This window comes from Octopus bimaculoides, chromosome 26 (assembly GCF_001194135.2).
Source record: "Octopus bimaculoides isolate UCB-OBI-ISO-001 chromosome 26, ASM119413v2, whole genome shotgun sequence".
Classification (NCBI taxonomy): domain Eukaryota; kingdom Metazoa; phylum Mollusca; class Cephalopoda; order Octopoda; family Octopodidae; genus Octopus; species Octopus bimaculoides.
This window is the reverse complement of record NC_069006.1, coordinates 6,692,134-6,701,612: the sequence shown is the minus strand read 5'-3', so window position 1 is coordinate 6,701,612 and position 9,479 is coordinate 6,692,134. Positions and strand designations below refer to the sequence as shown.

At 35.7% G+C, this 9,479-nt stretch overlaps 1 long non-coding RNA gene across 2 annotated transcripts in view; it reads left to right on the top strand.

Moving 5' to 3' along the window:
* LOC106879705 (uncharacterized) overlaps positions 1-9,479 on the top strand; it is a 667,251-nt gene that overhangs the window by 233,000 nt on the left and 424,772 nt on the right. For both annotated transcript variants that reach the window (XR_001410656.2, XR_008266879.1), the window contains exon 4: positions 9,171-9,340. This is a non-coding gene — a long non-coding RNA (uncharacterized LOC106879705). The remainder of the gene's footprint in view (positions 1-9,170; positions 9,341-9,479) is intronic.

Sequence of the window (9,479 nt, the reverse complement as noted above, 5' to 3'; positions counted from 1 at the left end):
CATCTTCACCACCATCTCTGTCACTAACTATTACTTTCCTGATCTTACTCTCTAACTCTTCCTCCTTTCTTTTTCAACTGGAGTATTGATGTATATACTCTACAGCATCTCCTCGCTCTGTCTCTTTATACCTCATCAACTGGTACAAAGGACACTCCTCCATCACTACTACTGCCTCCTCCCAGCTGAGGGGTTTCTTGTCTTGCGAATTACTTGGTCACTCTGTTGGTACTGGTGCCACGTAAGAAGCACTCAGTAACTCTGTAAAGTAGTTGGCATTAGGAAGACATCTGGCAATAGAAACCATGTTAAAGCAGATAATTGGTGCCCGGTGCAGCACCCATCCTTACCAGCTCCTGTCAAACCGTCCAACCCATGCCAGCATGAAAAGCGACTGTTAAATGATGATGATATATACATGCCAGCAATCCAACCCATGCCAGCATGGAAAATGGACGTTAAATGATAATGATGACAGTGATATATATAAATATATATATATATATATATATTTAAATAAAATAACAAAATTCACATTCAGTTTTAGACTAAACAGCAGATTGTGGTGACAAATTGTTTTGTCTTAGATAGATTCTCTTTTGTCTAAAACAAATTCCACTACATTTCTGGGTCCTGGAAGCCTGAAACCAGAAGAGTTTCCTACACAAAAGTGTTTTACAACCATTTAAGAAATGGCCACACGATAATATGCACACACATACACAGGTATAATTCATCTGATTGCTTCTTGCTTTCCTATTTCGCTCACAATGCTCAGATCAACCCAACACAATAACAAACGACTCTTGCCCAAGATGTCATGCTATGGGATTGAATCCAGGACCTCATGACTGCAAAACTAACTTGTTAACCATTCAGCCATACTGTCTCCTAAAGTATTAGTAGCTGAATCATTGACATAACCATCATAATTTCAAACCTTAACACAAACATTATTCTTATAGCGTTAGTCTACCTAACTATTTACAGGCTTTACTCCCTTGTTTTGACTTGATGGATTTTTCCTTGAGGACATTGGATCTAACCTATAGGACCAGCCAGTGAATGTCAGTAGTAGGTTTTCAATGTAGCTAATTGATGTTTGGGAAAAATTGGTTTTTATAAACTATCTTTTATCTTTTACTAGTTTCAGTCATTAGATTGTGGCCATGCAGGTACACTGCCTGGAAGAATTTTTAGTCAAAGGAATTGATCCCAGTACTTTGTATTTTTAAGGCTAATACTTATTCTATTGGACTCTCTTGCTGAACTGCTACGTTATGGGGAGTAGTGTTGGGGGATGAACACAGACACAAGCACACACATGCACACACATTCATACATACATACATACATGGGCTTCTTTCAGTTTCCATCTACCAAATTCACTTACAAGGCTTTGGCCAGCCCAAGGTTGTAGTTGTAAATACTTGCCAAAGGTACTGCATGATAAGACTGAACCCAAGGCCACATGATTGGGAGCAAACTTCTTAAGTGCACATTCATGCCAAACAATAATCTCAATATGTTACAGAAGTTTAATTGATGCTGAGTAGGACTTATCATTGTAGATTATTGGGATTTACCTAGCTGCTAGAAATGGACACCAGGATTTTTCAAGATTATCTACAATAAATTAAGTATTATGTCTAGAGAGAGATTTCTCTTGATTTAATGCTACACAAACCTAAATTGAAAACTATCTCCTTTGGTTTCTGGTGACATGGCTTATTCTAAATGCATGTATCATCATCATAAGAAATACTTGAAAGAAAACGGTTTTACTAGGGTCCTTACCTGACAGTCTAAGAGTTAAGAAGTTGATACCTCACTGTGTATTTTCTCAATTCTTTGCACTTACAGAGATTTAGGCCAACAAGTTATAAATGGTTGGATGTAGAGCCATAGTTCACTGCACCAGGTAATTAGCAGGGCTTACTAATGAGAGAAAGTTCATTAGCTACAATATAACTGCACAATCAAACTGTACTATCCGGTTACAATATATAACTGCACAGTAATAATATTGGTTTCAAATTTTGGCACAAGGCCAGCAATTTTGGGGAAGGAAGTAAGTTGATTACATCAACTCCAGTGTTCAACTGCTCATTTTACTGATCTCTGAAAGGATGGAAAGCAAAGTCGACCTCACTGGAAGAACTCAGAACATAAAGCCAAACGAAATGGTACTAAACATTTTGCGTGGCTTGTCAGCTCACTGCCTTCATATTGTAACATGACTCTACAGTCACACAATACAGTCACAGTACAGTCATACTTTTCAGTCCTGTTACAATGTATGGCTGTCCAGTCATTTTACAGTATGGTTGAACAGCTATGTGGTACTGTTTATATTATAATATTACAGTATGGTCATACCTGTACGGTTACATTAGAGAAAACCTCCTGATTAATGAAAACTCATCAGTTACAATATGGCAGTATAATTGAAAAGGAGCATGAGTTTGGTTATCTTGAATATTTGAATGCTTTGCTAGCTTGTATCTCGGATTCATTCCTGGGTTTTCAGAAGACAAGGAATACAAAACATCTGTGTATCCTGTCACATGAAAATCTTACTCCTGTTGCAGTATTTGCTTGTCTGTACTTATTGAGATGTATCATAGACAAACTAGAACATCATAAAGTACATGGGTCTAAAATGACTGATATATAAGGACAGTCTGTTGCTACTAATCTTACATTTTACTCTTTCAATCATTGGTCATGCTTTGAAGGGTTTTAGTGTCAAACAAATCGACCCCAGGACTTATTTTTTAAGTCTGGTACGTATTCTGTCAGTCTCTTTTGGCTGGACTGCTAAGTTACAGGGACATAAGCTAACACTGGGTGACAAGCAGTGATGGGAGACAAAACACACTCATTTATGTGTGTGTGCGCGCGCACTATGGGCTTCTTTCAGTTTCCATCTACCAAATTCACTCACAAATGAGTGAATCACTTTGGTTGTCCCAAGGCTGTAGTAGAAGACACTTGCCCAAAGTGCTTCACAGGGAGACTGAACCCAAGACCTCATGGTTCAGAAGCCAGCATCTAACCCATGATGCCAGTTATTTACTACTGGTCTTGTATATTGAACATCCAGTAGTATAAGTTACTAGTGGTTTGTTCTGCCAAAGCATAAAGTCCCCATCTATATGTTAGGAGTGAGGAAAAGTGGAGTGACCAAGAGCTTTGATGGTGTAAGGGAAATGAAATGATTTGAACTAGAAATTAAAACTGCATTGTGCTCTAACACCATTTCACAACATTCACCACTACACAGTGAAAGCAGTCGTTGAATTAAAAAGAAAAAAAAACAACAACAACTTCATTATTGCATATATGAAATTCTCTATCATCATAAAACACAAATTTGTGTATAATAAGTGGAAATAATAGAAGATTCTTTCTTTCTCAGTTTGGTTAGAAATGGATATTAAAAAGAAATAAAAGCCGATGAGACGGTTTAAGTGATTTTAATTTTACCTTTTGTTTTCTTTTTTTTTTTTGACAAGAACATCAAAAGTATTTTAACAAGTAGTCAATATAAGTGATAGATTGAAAACAAAATAAAACAAAACTTATGATGAAAATATGATGAAGTTTGTTATGTAATTAACATCAGTTATGTGTTAAGATTGTTTTTACACTTTTAGCTCTCCCACCACCACCCACCCCTCTGTTTTACTGACCAGGTTTATCAATTAATGGTTCAGGGTATATGAGACAGATGTTTATTGGACAATCTCTCATTTCATTTGCGGCGGCGGGGGGGTGGGTCGAGGTATGGTTGTGTTTTTGTTCTCTTTTTCTTTTTCATAGAAAATTATTCAAGCTAATATTTTCTCTTTACTATTAACCAAGCAAACAAATGGACATAGGTTATCATTCACTTAATGTATGAAATAGATACTACTACTACTACTACTACTACTACTACTACTACTACTACTACTACTACTACTACTACTACTAATAATAATAATAATAATAATAATAACGATAATTTTTCTATTATAAGCACAAGGCCTGAAATTTTGATGGGGTGGAGGCTAGTGAATAACATCAAACCTAGTGCTCAACTGGTACTTTATTATATTGACACTGAAATGATGAAAGGCATAGTTGACCTCAGTGGAATTTGAACTCAGAATGTGAGGATGAACTAAATGCTAACAATTCTGCCAGCTCGTCACCATAGTAATAATAATAATACTATAAAACATATTGTGCAATGCAGTAATGATTCTGCCAATGTGCAACCGTGATGATGGTGGTGTTGGTGATGATGATGATTTCAAATTTTGGTACAAGGCTAACAAATCTAGGGGTAGAGGATAAGTTGATTATTTCTGGCCAGCAAATTTGAGGGTAGGGAGTTAGTCGATTACATCAACCCTAGTGCTTGACTAGTACTTTAGTTCATTAACCCAGAAGACATGAAAGGCAAAGTTGACCATGGCAGGACTTGAACTTGGAACATAAAGAGCTGGAACAAACATCATAATGCAAGATGTTTTTCCAATACTTTACCAACAACAATCCTGCCAAGTCATGCTTTTATGCTTTTTCAGGCTTACCTGAATATGATACAGTTTTTGTTTCAGTTACACCATATTTCAGAGATATTGAAAGAAATAGATATAAATAGATGCGTGTTATGATGTGGCATAAACATTCAGTGCAAAGCAAAATACACCAGCTTCAAAACGAAAATATAAAAAAAAAGTAGCTGTGTGGGAGTGTTTCAAACAATATTTGGCTTTCCTTAGTACTTTTGGAAATGAATGGATTTGCCTGGTGTTTTATTGTGTTGTAGCTGTTTTGGCTAGCTGTGTTGTTATATGAAGCTCTTCAAAATAGGGAGAGAAAAAGAGAGGTCTAGTTTCCAGATTATTTACAGGACTCCTTTTGGAGAAGAGATGATATCTTGCTTATCTCATAAAATTTTAAACACTTCTCTTTCATACTAGAAAATATGAACTTGTGTTGAACATTAACGAAATACAATGGGAAATTTTCACAGCAATTTTGCCATAAACAGAACATTGGCACTGAAATTTGTTTTATTGGTACTTAGAAAAGCAATATCAATGAGGCTTCAAGATTCTACATTGCAAGCTCAAAGGTCATGTGTTCAAATGGTATGGGTGCCATTAATCAACAACTTCAGTTTAATCAGCTGTGTAAGGTTTGTGTGGTTGGTATAAATAAGGTTATGTAAATTAGATTATGTTTTATTAAACAGGCAAATATACAGAACAATGTAACACCTATGGGCAATGAAAACCTTATATGAAAATGATCAAAAGAACACACATAAGGGCAGTGTTTGAATCTTCAAAGCTGTCCTTCACACTTGTATCAATGAAGATAATTCCATTTGGCTTTCAGCAAAGCCTCAAATGTAAGAATGAGAGCAAATATGAAGCTGTGACCCTCATGCTTCCACAAGAGTATTAATAGCATAAATGAAGTGAAACTGCTTTTGTTTTGTATCATTTCTCTGGTTTTTAAATAATGTAAACCCTATTCACTATCAGTGTTTCTTGAAACACTGTCTGTTATTGTATGTCTGAAGCTGTTGAAGTTTTTGAAATCCACTCACTGATGCTTGGCCATGAGGCTAGCTTTTTCGAATGTCTCAGATTATAGTTCCCATTAATCAGTTCTCCATAAAACAACTACTTCAGGATTTTATATACTTTTCTTTGAATGAAACGATTAATCAAAACCATGCAGCATCTAGAAAATTTTAATTTAAGCCCTATTCTTAATTGAGATTTGGCCCTTCTAATGTAGACACATGACTGACTATAGAGGATGTGTGTACGAACCTGTTCAAGTTGTTTTGTGTATGCTGTACACAGTTTACATTCCACTGCAGCTACAGCAGTGATGTGACAGCTTCAGTTAAACCTGGTCTTGGTGATTAATACTTCATGATCCTTTCACCATAACTGCAGCCAAACTTGATGCCAACTGCTAGGATTACAAAGATGTTTGCTCATCCACAAATATTATTGAATAGCAATATTGACATCTTTAATATAAGAGAGAGAGAGAGAGAGAGAGCGAGAGAGAAGTGAAATGATTCCAACTGACTTTCAAAATTGGGTCTCTCTGTCTACCATACTTGTCAATAACACAAATATTGGATTAATATGAGTGCCAAAATAGAAGTAAATTTTCAATAAACTGAGTCAATTAAAGGACTTTAATTCTAGTTTGAAACTATTTCATTCCACTCATCTTCCTAATAAAGCCATGAACATTTCAGATTTAATATCCTTCATTACTGTAAATTGTATTTATGATGGATAGCTAATAACACTTTCTATTTAGGCACAAGGTCTGAAATTCTTTGGGAAGTGGAGGCTAGTCAAAGAACGTGAAGACAAGCAAAGAACATAAAGACAAACAAAATACCGCTAAGTATTTTGTCAGGCATGCTAATGATTCTGCCAAGTTAATAATAATAATAATAATAATATTAATGATTACGGTTTCAAATTTTGGCACAAGGCCAGTAATTTCAGGAGAGTAGGCTACTCAATTACATCACCCCAAGTGATCAACTAGTACTTATGTTATTGACCCTAAAAGGTTAAAAGGCAAAGTTAACCTTGGCAGAATTTGAACTCAGAAATGAGTCCAGCATGTTAATGATTCTACTTGCTCACTGCCTTAATAATAATAATAATTATAATAATAATAACAACAATAATCCTTTCTAGTATAGGCACAAGTCCTGAAGCCTTGTGAGGAGGGATAAATTGATTATATTGCCACCACTGTCAACACCAGAAAAATTCATAATAATAATAATTCTTTCTACTATAGGCACATGGCCTGAAATTTTGGGGGATGGAGCTAGTTGATTACATTGACGCCAGTGTTCAACTGGTACTTATTTTATGAACCCCATCAGGATAATAGACAAAGTAGACCTCAGCAAGTTAATAATACGAAACATCACCGAGCTGTAAAATATTCACTTTAACTATTTAAGGAAAACCCATATTTGGAGAAGCTTCTAATTTATACCGAAACATTTTAATGAATTAGTCCATTGTTGTAAGTCAGTGAGTCTTTCAGCAACTTTTAAGATTTAATTTGCAGTTTTAGTTTGTTTATTATTATTATTATTATTATTATTATTATTATTATTATTATTTTAGATAGCTTTGGATCAGGGGTTAAAGGGTTTGACTTCTAACCTTCAATAAAGAAAAAAAGAAGAAATATTTCCTGAAATTAAGTTCTCCTTGACAACCTGGTTTATTGCAATCCAGTTCTAACATGATGCTAGACTGTTTCAAGAAACCAAAATGGAAGTAGCCAGTCCTTACACATCTTAGTCATTGTTTCAGAATACGTTAGATGTTCTTATGTCTTTACTATCTGCAACATCTGTTGAGAACTTAATTGAGACTCTCACATTTCATAACTTCACCTGATATGCCTAATGCCATAGGTCTCATTTTAATGGTTATAGGAAATTTTGCTGAAAAATTTTTGTTGTAGGAAAAAGAAAATTAGCTGTTTTTTGAAATTAGCAACTTCAACTATCTCACCAATTAGAGAAAGGTAATTTCTTTAAACTGAGTTATCTAGTTTACAGTTTGCTTGTGTACCTCCTTCACAGTGAAACTTTCTACAGAAGTATTTTAACTTCTTCATCCAATCTTGTTTCACACTACCACTTTATCTGTGCCTATGTGTTACTTCCAACTCTTATTTTTCTAACAGATCAAGCTTAACGTTAGGTGTGTTTGTCTTTATCCAACTATTCTGAATTCCTTTGTTTATGAAGAACTAAAAAAAAAGATAATTCCAGCAGAAGACAGTAGACTTCACAATCTCTGAAGATCTTTCCAAGTGAAAGAATGTCCTTAACCTTGCTATGACCACATCCCATTGACTAGCCCTTCTTTTCAGAGCAAGAAAATAGTTTAGCCCTAACACTTGCCCACATTCTACAAAGCTCAAGTTAGTTTCACAATGGAGTAATTACTCCCACACCTTTGACAGTTCTGCTGCTGCTGTAGACACAAATATCCTAGATTACATTTAAAGAAAGGTCACTTAACAGATTGGTATAAATTCACTCACAGACAACAGTCCCTCCTCTGACCCACAGGTATGTTTGTGTATGTGTGCAGTGGTCCTCTCACTGCCTTTTCTCCAGCTACTATAATGACCTCTGGTCCAAAGATCTGGTTGCAGTCATCCCATATCCATTCAAGCTTGTTTCTCCTCTCTTCATTCATGTTGTGTCCAACTTCCAACTTCCTTCTCCCCAGAACTCCCTCTAAAACTCCCATCCTGCTCATGTCTTCTTGCCAGATCAACTTGCAACAGTTTAAGGAGCATCAGTTTCTCCAGTTGTGGAAACCTTGTGTAGGCTGTGGGCACTCTCCCCTCTGGGCCCAACAAATAAAGAACCACATATACTGGTATTTCTGTCAGTTACGACAACAAGTATTCCAGTTGATCTGATGGAATGAACAGCTTGCTTGTTAAATTAGTGTGCAAGTGGCTGAGCACTCCACAGACATATGTACCCTTGACGTTGTTCTCAGTGAGATTCCTCATGACACAGAGTGTGACAAAGCTCACCTTTTGAAATGCAAGTACAGCTTATTTTTGCCAGCTGAGTGGACCGGAGCAGCATGAAGTAAAGTGTTTCACTCAAGGACTCAACGCATCTCCGAGAGTCAAACTCATGACCTTACGATCATGAGCCGAATACCCTAGCCAGTGAGCCATACACCTCCACTTATCATACATGCACAAATGCATACACACCCACCCAAAAAGCACATGTTCAAACAGGTTTATCCAAATGCATGTTCAGATTCGTGTAACAGCCATATGCAAACACACACATGTATACACATATACCCACACCACTTTGTGCACAGACATATGTGTATGTGGAAACAAACCTGCTAAAACATGCAAACATGCATATATGCACCCACACATAAATCACATGCATAAAGCATTAGAAGTATTTATAACTGTCTACAGGTTGTTCTAGTTGTGTCTGTAATGCGTTCCCTGGTTATTTCCTTGTCTTTGATAAAAGCATCTCGTTAGCTATGTGTTTAATTAATAAGCCACTTTAAAAAAAAATGTATTTTATCTGTTTATCATTTCAGATCATTTGTTTGTATGGCAACAAAGATCTGATCAAAACGCCTGAATTTGTTTACACCACTGCAGCGGTAGTACTGCTATCACAGACACCATGTATTTAAACTGAGTAGATAGTACATCAGGCTATTTTAGGATGATGACCAGTCTACTTGGTCTTCTACAATTGTTTTTGGTAAGTGGAAAGTCTTGTTTATATCTCTGTATATATTATCTCTGTTTTAATTTTGTTGTTTTTTTTTTCCAACTTCTTTGCAATGTAATATTATAATAGTATTAAATTGCAAAAAAAAAAAAAAAAAAAAAAAAAAAAA